General features: G+C 41.3%; 1 long non-coding RNA gene across 2 annotated transcripts in view; it reads right to left on the reverse strand.

The window, feature by feature from the left end:
* The window catches only part of LOC138473216 (uncharacterized), a 241,053-nt gene that overhangs the window by 109,643 nt on the left and 118,325 nt on the right, over window positions 1–13,085 (reverse strand). The window contains exon 2 of one of the 2 annotated variants that reach the window (XR_011268741.1): window positions 6,982–7,161. The exons of the other annotated variant lie outside the window; for it this stretch is intronic. This is a non-coding gene — a long non-coding RNA (uncharacterized lncRNA). The remainder of the gene's footprint in view (window positions 1–6,981; window positions 7,162–13,085) is intronic. 2 annotated transcript variants of the gene reach the window in all.

Raw genomic sequence — 13,085 nt, forward strand, 5'->3', positions numbered from 1 at the left:
CTCTAAAGAAGATCTGCATTCGTGAAAGCCACAGTAGGTTATTGACTTTGGACTGAGGCATGCTTAAAGCCTTGTTAACAAGAAAAGTGAGAAAGGTTTATTAATTTAGGACTGAGGCACACTTAAGCCTTGATAAGAATAAGGATATGCCAAACTTTGATCGTGGACACAGCAATTGAAAAAGGATACAGTGTCCTGATTCCTTCCATACAGAGCTCTTGTTCAGAGTTACTCATGGTGTTACACAGTGATGACCTTTCTAGGCATATATTTACGTATTTTGCGTCGGTATTACGTTTGTATTTGTCACTGGTGGGGAGAACCTTCTGCATTCCAGATTTTATTTGTAATACTGACAATGAAAATATTGTTAGAAGATTGCTCATAATGATCACTGAAGAGTTTTTGAAGTTACCTGAGTTCAGTGAGGAAAACACAAATGCCCTTATCACACGACGCAGCACAAAGACTGGTCAGTGTGGTGTTCTTTCGTTTAATTGAAGACAACCTGCATCTTGTTGGAAGACACACGGATGTGGTGATATTTCTTAGAGACCCAAGAAATACTACAAATTTTAATGTGATCCTGGAAGGTATCATAATCCAGGTAGCGATATATTCTGAGAGAAATTACAGAGTTGTGTAGAAACCTTTCCTCCGAGGGACAGATCGAGGAAGTGATACAAATCTAAAACTTCGTTCATGATGACATGGAAGCTACAATGTCGTCAGGTCTGAAGCAGATTCGAGGTGTCGATTGGGAACTACTTAATGAAGCTGAGTTGATAGAAGCTTGCAGAAATCATCTTTTTTCACGATAAAGGAACATTTGCACCATGACTGGTGGAGAAATTGGTTCCAGAAAACAGCTAGTTGATTGAGGACGAATGCTGAAGAAAATAACAAGCTTCCAGAAGTAATCTAAAAATGCAATGCCATTAAAGGAGTGTTGTTCCTTCCCTAGCATCAAATGATCGAGATGGGTAATCAGAGTAGCAACTTTGTGTTTCCCCAAGAGGACAGATGTTCAAATTGTACCAGAAGTAGATGCTGTTGCATTACATATAATTGCATTGTTTGCACATGTATTGTACTCATACTCATATTGCTTTCACTGATGGTAAGAACTGCTTTTTATATAGGAGCACATGATTCTTATATATGTGTCTGAGCAGAAAGAAAAGGTAAATGTGGCAGCTACAAAGCAACCCAGGCCATTCATAGTCATTCCGATCCCTAGAAAAAATGGACAGATATCTGAGATTGAAACGGATGTTATTAGTAATACATCACATACAGCACTTGTTTCAAACACTACTTTTGAACGCCGGAAACAGGGTCGGCGGAACAAGCAAAATAAGGGATTGACAAATGTTGGGCCTACACAGATAATGCATGCAGACACACCTGGTCCAGTGACAAGAAGCACAAGCACAAGACCCACAAGACAATCACGTGCAGAGATGATAGCAGAATCTATATGGCCATTCTTAGCCATTGCCAGAAAAAGACAGAGGGATAAAGAAAGACTTGATGAACTTTCTTCTACACAGATAGCCCGTATGGATGTTCCTGCAAATCGACCAGCCAGAAGAAGCTATACCGATATATTCAGAGATGTGGTTATAGAAAACTACAGGAAGACTTTGAGAATTAAAAGAAGCACCTAAGAAGACAATTATGAACTGCATCATTATCTAGACAGCACAGCACACTTGGGAAACAATATATGGTACCAACACATGAAAGAAGTTGTAAGAAGAACGTCAGATGAAGACTGCTTCATATGTGCACTCCTGCCATACAGCATGGGGAAGTCAAACATCTTCATAGCAATTGAAATTGATGTCCAGAGAGCTCATTGCCTTTCGCATATAGCACTTTGCAAAACAAGAGGTCAATTTATGGGAAGTGATCTTTCTCTTAAATGGGCAACTGAAAAGACATATCCAGATGAAGATGACTACAAGCAAGATATAAAGACAAGAAACAGAGCCAATACAAGAAATCATGTGATCAGATATGAGAAACCAGGAGTGAAAGGAGCTGGCATTATGATATGATATCCTCATATCATATCATATCATGAAGAACAAAGACATACTAAGGATAAGTGACGTCTTGGGATTAAGATGAAGAGACTTATGCCATAAGCATGATGCAGATGCTTAGTTAGTTTAAACGTGTACAGATGCAATGAAACGCAAGCAGCAAGGCAATCATGAAGCTAGCCAAATGCTATAGTGAATAGATCGTGGTAAGCGCCAACATATACATATATACCTCATAGATACATATGGATTAAATAAAGAATGAATGCTTCCACTACGTATATAGTAGTCTTGAGCAACGAGGAAGGCCTCAATTCAGTGTCGCAGTTACAAAAGCAATTGAATTAAACAGAATATATTTCAGCTAAGGAGTTGGATGAGCCAAAGAGCCCTGGTCTTATCAGAACTAGAATTGGCTGACATTAGATCCAATTAATGTGAAAGAACAGAAGCTCCTGTTCAAAAAGGTCAAGTGAAAACAAAAGACATAAGTGGACTAGTGGAGAATAAAATCAAATACAAAAAAGGCTAAAATCGTGGTGTCCAGTCACGTGATGGAAGGAAGTTGGACGCATGAGGAGATCACACCTACCCACGCAAGCCAGACTGTACCCATACTCGTTAAAAAATCTCAGAGAACAGTACAGTCTCAAGACCAACTTCAAACGCTAATTGACACTGGACCATTGAGGTGATGATGGAGTGTACTTTTAATTGGTGGGAAGCTGGTATCAATACAAGCTCACACGCACCTGGTTGTCCAGTCTGCATGCTGCTCACGTAGGTGAGAAGTTACTGATGGGGGATAGTAGCGAACCAATTGTAGAGGACCACGTAGCAAATGGGACGTCGTACATTTAGTAACGTTCATAGTGGCCATTTTGAAGGGAGGGCTTAGTTGCCCCACCTGATGTGTAGTATCTAATTATTTCCCTTTGCTACTCTATACTCATATAACACCTATGCTTAGTTATTCACTTAGAACCAATCCTGCTTCTTGATAGGTTTTAGAAGTTTGCCACGTAGGATGACGTTGGTAATGACGCAGGTCAACACGTCTGCTATGACCAATTTTGGGTTTAAGAACCCAGCTTTTTTATGAAATAATTGAGAGTTGAGTATTGAGCGATTGCTGATGTTCGTTGTACTCCCTTTTTTGGTTACTTGCATTAAAACAGACACACTTTTGCCAAGATATTTGTGTCATCTGAATTATTGATGTTTGATTAAAATCTGCATCCCCATCCATCTCAAGGGTATTGTTACTCATCTTAAAGGGCTGGAAGTCTTCAGTTCAGACTTGTTGCCACTAACAGCGTCAGAGGCACCTTATGTTCGGCCTGTGGGTCATGTTTTGTTGCCAATCGTCTCAGTTGCCCATAAGAGAAATTTGTTCGATGGATGATAAGTTCAGAGTATCAAAGAAGAAGAAGGGACCTCAATGGGATGTGAGCTACTAGGTCCAGGGGGCAGGACATTGGTGGGAAGAACTACAACACTGAAAGGACTGGTGGGGATTTGTAATTTCCTAAAGTTATTTTAACAATATTCATATATACATATGGAAACGTTGAACGTTTTTAAACTGCTGAAGAGTAAAGATTAAATTAGTTGAAGCATAATCCTAGCTTCTGTGTGTTTAATAGAAGCAAGCCTCCCTGAGCTGTAAGCCTGGGTAATCCTTATTGGAAGAGTGTACTGCATCAAAAAGTAAATTCTTGTGGCACTAAACCAGATTTTGATAATGTTCATGTTGTGGCTCTTTCCCAAAGAAGTGAACTGTAATAACCCAGTCTTAGAGCCTCATCAGTAGTTTGGCGGTAAACGGAAAAGGTGGTGATATCAGAATAATTGCCAGTTTTTCTTTACTGCCAAAGTACCCCCAAATTAAAAGTTATACATAATTGGAGGTAATTCCTATTATCGATTGAGTCACGAGGAATTGCGGCCACAAAATAAACTATTAATTCCACAGCAACAAGTTGAATAACCACTGAAATACTGCCAAAACTGTTAGTCATTGGGCCAAACCGCCAGTGCAATTATTACCACATAATTGATAGTGGTAAATGTATCCAGGTGCTTCAATTGTAGCCATAGGTGCATCCAATTATGCCCAATAGAATATTTAAGGGCCATGCCTTTCCCCAAAAGCACTTCCAATCCACATGCAGCCTCTGGCAGTGGTGGACTATGGCCTCCACAATGCCCTACTGCTCATCAAGTCATGCAGTGCAGTAATAGCCAAGGATACAGCTTGGAAAGGTTAGATGAGGGGTGTGATGAGGAGGCCACCCATACCTCATGACAGACCCTCCCACTAAGCACTGATTGACATCCAATGACATGAATGACACAGCACACACTCGAGCTTTCCCAGAACGAGCCAACAGTTCCGCTCTCAGCAATCAGGGTTCTCAGTGGTAAAGTATCTTTTCTATCAAAAAGTTTCTTGCCGCCGTGGGCCTGATGTATTCAAAATAATAAACACAAGTTATTTTCTGCTTGCACGTTGGGTGATGCCTTTTTGCACCCCTGGATCCCTCTCTTCTGGGCTTGGATCCTTCTCAATATTAGCTTCCCTCAGCCAGGCTCACTACGGCTTCTTAAAACAATCTGTTATATGATATGATATGATATGATATGATATATGATATGATATGATATGATATGATATGATATTCACAAATCTTAAAGACATTTTGAACAGTTCACTGTGGGCATCCCTCGGCCAGGTTCACTTTTGTCAAAGCAATGTAGGTGGGGACTTTAGACCTCGCCCCATCTTTATCGGCATCCCTCTTTCAGGTTGACTCTTGCCAATCTTGTCAATCAAGCCTTTTCCATCATTCAACTGTTATGATGCAGACAGGGACGTTGTTTCACCAAAATGCCAGGGGTAGCGAGAGTGACATCACACAACCCTTGAACTCTGATGACATCACAGGAAGTGATGTCATCTGACCCCTCCCCAAAGTGACATCACGGGAAGCGATGGAACACGACTTTTCACCCGTTCACAAAGCAGGAAGTGAAATTACATCGCATTGTTTCTAAGTACACTACGAAAAATATGGGTATGGTATCACTTTAAAGTGATATATATTGCATACAAGAATGGATCACCATATCTATCATTAATATCAGTGCCTATGCTCATATCATCAAATTATGTGAATGCAAATAGATGTCCAAGGCCAAATCGATTATGATGTGTTAACATATAGCACTTACGTTTAAGCGCTTCATATATTTTATTTATTTATCTAATTGTTCATTTATAATGCGCATAATACCAGTGTTGTGGTTTCTAAGCACGGGATAGGGATTCAAACCTGTGTAGCCCTACGTTGTCTTGCTTCCAAGAGAAACGTTCTGCCCCAGGGCTATGCTTCCTCACCTATATATAGAAGAAATATACATACAATATCCTCCAACCTGTTTTGGTACTCATTTATCATCCTTAGCAGGATGAAAGGCTGAGTTGACCTTGCCAGGAGTCGAACCTGCAAACTGCAGATGTCACACACATTGCTGCAGTGAATGCTCAACCCGCTGAGCTATCTAACAGGTTATAACTACCTGAAAACCAGCCCCTCCAGAAACAGAGCCACATGCTGCTGGCCACTGCCCAGGAGCCACAATTTAAAAAGAAAATGTGAAAAAAAATAGTTTTTCATTTATTTTTAGGAGTAGCAAGGGAAACAACAGGGGTAGTAAGGTAGACTTAAGAGGTCACAATTGCGACCCCTGGCGACACCTAAATGATGTCCCACTTCCCTTAGCTTCACAATCCTCTGTCGGTCAAAGACTTTCGACTGTACAGAGGATTTTACAAGACCCCTGTATGACCACTTTGACCCTTTTTCTTGCCTTTCCCAAGGCCTTCTGGTACTGGTAGTTTCAACAATCGGCTAATCACCCAGAGTTTTCCTGAGTGAGCACTGAAGTGGTGCCTAACTCTTCTGTTGCTGGTTTTGCCCTTTTTAGGATCAATAGCACTTTATGCTTTCACATTTCAAATAGCTGTTTGCTACTTTTCGTTCAACACAGTTCGGTTTTTTATCGACTATCCCCTCGACTAACTGTCTGTGACAAACCACTTGGCTTTCTCCCTCTTTGGAGTCACGGTTGGGACCACGGACACAAGCGCCTCTCCCTGGCTTGGTTTTCAACGGAGGAGGGTATCATGTACCGTTGACATCTGCTGCAACACACGCTGGCTATTGTTTGCAGTCTTACAATTCCTTCTGCAGAGATTTCACAGGCCTTGGTCGGAAAGGGCAAAGTTACTTCTTTCCTTGTCACCCCTCAGTTTGCACCGTCTTTCTCCTCCTCTTGAACTGCCGTGCTGAGGTATCTCTCACGTCATGTGGTCTCCCTTGCACCTATTGCGATCTTATGCTCCACCTTTTATCCCTGTGCGTAAAGGAAAGAGCCGTCAGGTGTGTGCGGTTCTGGTCAATTGCCTGACTTTCGCTGACTCTGGTGTTGGGACATGTCAGGTAAATGGCTCGAGTGTTAGTCGGTCGTCCTTCGTAAAATGCGAAAGTGTTTGCATCAGAAAAGGTTAATATTACCCCATGCCTCAAGCACCCTGTGACATGAGTGAGCAATCCTTGAACATTCTTATGTCTCTGTAGCATACGGAAAGGCATAACAATGACAAGACCACCAACAACGGCACAGCACGAACAGCAATTGTGTGTTGAGTATGGATGATGTTGCAGCTGGAATTGTGAGGTGATAACGGCTAGCAACACATTCACCATGTAGCAGGATTAGCAATACTCTTCGGCCATTCCCCATTTTAAGACACACCCAGCTAAAATATCATGGAGCAAGATATACCTGATAAAAAAGGGCAACAGCACAGTAGTATGATGATTACTTACACAACAAACACTCCTTTCAAAAATGCTTCTCTTACCTACAGCAGGTGACACTTGCTAAACGCTGCTGGATTCTCTCATGACACACATCTGGGACCCTTGCAATCCCACAGGACGTGGTCTTCAACAAGGTGCGCATACAGTCCAGTTTGTTTACCAAGCACACATTTGGAATGCTTAAGGGAAGAGTCCTCACTCTTCCCCAGACAAGTGGGTCCCTGAAATGATGGGGAAGATTGTTATGATATGGAATGGCTCTTCCCTAACACCTAGGTTCACACACCCTCCACTCCCTACTTCACATGAGCATGGGCAATCTGCTCGCCCCGTTACCTCCCCTGCTTGTGTTTAGATCCCTTGTGCCTAATCGCCTCCCCTCGCCCCTTTGCTAGTTCCATGCTCCCTTTTATTACTGCTTTTCCCAATGTGCATTTCCCTTATTACTGTGAATCACTCCAATGCTTCTCAAATGTAGTTCTGTGCTCAATGAATATATACCCTACTAAGAACAATGGTCTGTGGAATGTTGCACAATATGTGCATTAGGAGTAATGTCTCCATCTCTCCATAGGATGGGAAAACCCACCCCCACTCAGATGTTGACAATGATGTATGTGTTCACAGGACACCTCAGGGAGGATGTGATGATTGAAAGGAAGGATGCATCATATGTCAGGAGTTAACTGGAGCTGTTTTAAAATACATATGAACCCAAATGTCGCTGCACAACTAGTAAAATCACATTCAATGGCCACTGGATTATTTTGCTGGAATGCTATTTCATTCAACATGGACATTCCCATGCCACCCCAAAGCCCTGAGCCCAATAACCATACCCATCAACCACCTTCATCCCAACTCCCATACCCTCCAACCACACCTGTCCTCAGGGCCACCGGGGATCGAACCTGTGTTTCTCTGTGCACTCTTGCTTCTAAGGCAGCACATTGCCCCTGAGCTATCCTCCCTTCCTTTCCATGTCCTGGAATAAGCTGTGGTATCAAATATGATCACCATGCCACTGGAGATGGACCCCTAACTGGGAGATGGTGCTGGCTGTGTCCCTCTTGATATGATGATGTGTGAGCGTATAGTTATCAGTACTGTTTCATTGTTGGCTGACACAGCCTCTTTCAGCTCATGTAAACTATACCCGAGTAGGGTTATGGCAGCAGTGCGATCAGCAATGTGTCTATTCTTCTCCCCTATGGGACTAGCCACCCTCCTTGATGCCCTCTGCACAGCATGTATTTATTATTTTTTATAATGCGCACTATACAGCAAAATTGTGTTTCAAGGCACATCTCGACAACGGGGGAAATAGGGAAGAGTAAGAAAGGTATAAAACAAAAACAAAACATTCTTAGAAAGGTCTTGAAACATTAAGAATGTGCAAGTGCTATAGAATGAGAGCAGGAGAGAGAGGGAGGAGGGGAAGTGCAGGAGCGGGAGAAGGGAGGAAACAAACAAAATGCTCCGACTAGGTCGTGAGATGATTTGAAACGTGTAAGTGCTAAAACATGAAAAAAGGGGGAAAGGAGGAGGAATAGAAACTGCAGCGGGTGTTGAAGGAGAGAGGTGATGCATGCAAAACAAGATAAAAGTGCAGGTATGTAGGTAACATGGATTACAGAAAAAAACAGACATGGAGTTCTTACAGGCAGGTATGAGTGGCTGCAGACTGGAAAATGCCTTGCCTCATGGAATGAGGGGCTACATCAGGCATACATACAAACAAACTTAGTAAGTCTAAGCAGATGAAAGTGACTTGGGTCAGGCCAAGATGGAGGGTACTAGCCTAGAAGCACATTATAGCAACAGTAACCAGCAGCCAATAGGCGGCAAACGACTGTGGTAGAGCACAGTAACTGTGAGAAGCCATACATATTGTTGGTCATCCCGCAGAGTCTGCCAATATCCCACTTGTTCTTGAGAAATCCTTTCAATGTGATCCTGATTCCCCTCAATTGTAATTCTTTTTTTAAAACAAGCATAATACCCAGAGGTTTCTAAGCACAGACCCGGGGATCGAACCTGTGTTGCTTCATGTTGTCTTGCTTGCAAGGCAAGCGCATTGCCTCTGAGCTACCCTCCAGAGACAATCATGTGCAGTCTCTACCTTATTGTCTCAAAGGTACATTGGGGGATCCCGAGGTGGAAGGTTAAGGGTCTGTTGCCTTCCTGATGCATGTGCATCATGTGCTGTGGTATCATAATCAATGGCAGAGTCCTAGTCCTGATGATGGTGCATGGTCACTTATAATGGTGAGAGAGTGATGGGTTAAGGAAAGGATGGAAGCAGAGAGGATGCTGAAGAGTCCATACTGAACATGACTGTCATCTATACTTATATCATTAGAATTGCAACACTATACAGAGTTCATTAGAATAGAACAGGGAGCGCGTCACACCAAATAACCTAAATTTCGGTCAGATGTAGGCCCCTTCGCCTTACACAGGATGGACCTTCTAATCTAGATGTGCCTTAGGATTGCACTTAACTAACAGGGCTCGTAAACCTAGCTGTTCTCACCATGCAGGACTCCCGAAATCGAGGCACTCACCCACACTGTGATGATTAGTTGCATAATATATAACCCACTAACCAAAAAAAAAAAAAATAATTCACATTTTCTGCATACTTAACTCATTCACAAGACTAACACAACCACCTCTCGCACCACAATCCGCATTCACTTCACCACACTGCTACAACACATAAACAGCACCAACAGCACATGAGGACTGACATCGCTCCAATCTCGCACCAAAACTCAGTGCACAATGTACACTGAGTTGAAGCTGCCAACAGAACATCCTACTCCCTCTTCACCCTACTAACCCATCATGCCTTCTCGTTTGCAGATCCGCCAGAACGCTTGGGGACCAACTCCGTTCGTGACGGTGCGCGGTACAAATACCTTTAACATTTAACATTTAACATCTATGTCATCAGGTTTGACCAGCTGTTACACCATATCTGGCAGTCTTGGTAGAAATGGCATAGCAGAGGCAGCTGTCATATGATGGGCCTTAGTGCTTATGTTTACTGTGTTGGATTGTGCAACTGTGCCCTGATGCCTGAGATGGGGATGTCGCTGGTGGTCAGTGCAGGAGACTTGCCTTTTGATTTACAAGTGCCAGATAGTGCCAGATACACACCCAGCATCCTTGTGTGTGTGTCAGAATATTGCACTGTGGTGGAGATGGCAGACACTGCAGTGGACGTTCTTGCTCCTCATCTCTTGCTTGTTTGCCTTGACTTCCTGTAAGAAGAGATATGACAGGCTGTTGCTTGATATTTACTTATAGATATGACTATTCAATCCATTCTGGATCATTGTTAGTGACTGGATTTCATTCATGTTGTTAAAGGGTATTCAAATTATGAAGAGAGTGTCCAAATGATAATTGCGGGCTTCCTGTGGTGGGTGCTTTTCATGCTCTGGGCCCCTAAGCTCTCTGCTGTCAATACAGTCAGCTCGCTAAACTTTGGCTTCCTGATCAGGGCAATAATTCTAAGAGACTTCTCTTATTCATTTCAATTCATGAGCCTTTATTCGATATAAAACCAATTAGGCAACATAAATAATAGACTAAAACCATGACATTTGCAGTTAATAAGTCTAAGATAAATATATATATAAATATATATATATATCTATATATATATTTTTTTTTCCAGTGAAAAAACTTTGTTAAAAGGGACGTTATGGTTAAGTTGCGCTACTAAAAACCTATCAAATTCAGTAAAAAAACGTTGTTAAAGGGACGTTATGGTTCAAAGTAAAACCGAAAAACCGCTGAAATTCAGCAGTTATGGTAAAATAAGCAACCATAACTCGCGCCACCGTGCACTGCTAACAGTAACACCCAGGACATCAAAGATGACATCACAAATGTCATTGATGACATCACTGATGACATCACATGTGCATTTACGTTTCATGAAAACTCTGTTGGAGGGATTCTTATAATGTTGACCAAAAAGTGTGAAGGATCATTTCAATAAATATCATGAGCTAATTAGTGCATTAAGCAATGTATTGATATAAATAGCATTCGATTATGAAGTTCTATCCAGTATATTAAGCAACTCGTGCAGGAACTAAGGCAGTGTGTGCAGTATACATGATGAAGGTGCAATATTCATAATCTAACATGTAACAAGTAGCTAATAAAACCCACTAAATACATAATTACACTTAATACAGACAAAACACAAAGAGACAACAAAACATACAAATATGAGTATATACAGGGACAGAGAAGTAAGCAAAAAATCAGAAGTAGTAGCAGAAAGAGTTCATAACCTAACTGATTATCTTTATGCAGAGAAATGATTGCTCTGTTTCAAAGGTGCTACTTACTGTATGTATGTGTATCAAATGATGTCAGTAAACCCTAGGGAAAGCAGTGTGAGTACAATGTATACAAATATGAGCATATACAGGGAAGGTATAGTAATAAAAATAAAACTATGAGAAAGTGCTGATAACTCTAATGATTATCTTCATGCACAGAAAGGATTGCTCTCTTTCAAGCCTGTGTCTTCCGCTATATATATTTTTCGGTTTTACTTTGAACCATAACGTCCCTTTAACCAAGTTTTTTCACTGAATTTCATAGGTTTTTAGTAGCGCAACTTAACCATAACGTCCCTTTAACAACATTTTTTTTACTGAATTTCATAGGTTTTTAGTAGCGCAACTTAACCATAACGTCCCATAACGTCCCTTTAACAAAGTTTTTTCACTGAATTTCATAGGTTTTTAGTAGCACAACTTAACCATAATATCCCTGACTTCATATACATGTAACATAGAACATACTAACCATGTCCGCGGACATATCGAAAATCTGAGCGTGGTGAATGTAAATTTAAATAGTGTGCCCCATTTCCCCTTTGAAGTTGGCTCTGAAAAGATACGTTTTGTTTTTTTAACAGATGCTTGACAGACACCTGTTATTTTGTATTTTTTTTCTTGTTTTTTTTTCTTACTTTACTCCTAAAATCTTCACATAACCTTCTCCAAAGCAACTCTCACATTCCGAAATAGAAAGGCATTTCCCGTAAAAGATAAAGAAATACCATCTTCTTTAAAATTAACAGCATTACTGGCATCAATATTCATATTGTTACAGAAGAACATACCAGTTCTAAGCATGAAGGCACACATGCCTCGGTTGATGACACACCTAGCAATGTTTTGCTGACAACAAAAAACTGAACTATTGTCCCATATTGCCCTAGGTAGTAATCCAGAAAAAATTACTTTCACATTTGGAAGGATCTTCATTACGGCTTGAACCAAGCGTTCCAAATCAGCCAACAAAGTAGGGGCACTGACGTTGCCCAAATGGAAAGCACCATAGTGCAAAACTACCAATGCGGACTGTTCATCGTGGCCATATCCTCACAAACTTGTACAATTCCCTGTACATTGCAATCAGGCACAGTGCTCCACACCACCTCCACTCCTTTGACATCAAAGTTCTTTGCAACGTGCCTGCATTCAGCGTACTGCTGTAAACCATGCACAAACATATCTCTGAGCACCAACACCCTGACTTTCTCCACTTCTGCCATCTTCACCACACACAGTCTCTTTCAACACAAATCCACAACCTCGACATCTGATTGGCTGATCCGTACAGTCTTCTTTCCATGTTGGATTTCCTGGAAAAACCCGGATGTAGCACGCCCTGTCCACGAACAGCCGCGGTGTCCGTGGACAGCGTCCACTTTACTCTCTGTGCCATTCCCTCATTGCATACAGCTAAGCAATCACACAATACGAATAACGTCCTCAGAACACCCCCATTTTGTGAATTTTCCAACATTTCAGGACAATTATCATTTCATTATTCAACATATTAACATTACAAATATTATACTTTCATCTTATACTCTGCACACTGTATGCTATCTTTCTCCATTAGTAGCTCAGTATACTAGATAGAATCCCATAATACAATGCTATTTATATCAATGCATCGTTCAAAGCACTAATAACGGTATGATATTTATTGCAATATCATTGACACTTTTTTCGGAACATTATAATAAAAATCCCTAGTACACAAATTCCATGAAAAGTACATACACATGTGATGTCATCAGTGATTTCATCAATACCAT

This window comes from Ambystoma mexicanum, chromosome 8, assembly GCF_040938575.1.
Source record: "Ambystoma mexicanum isolate Mex_15411 chromosome 8, UKY_AmexF1_1, whole genome shotgun sequence".
Lineage (NCBI taxonomy): Eukaryota > Metazoa > Chordata > Amphibia > Caudata > Ambystomatidae > Ambystoma > Ambystoma mexicanum.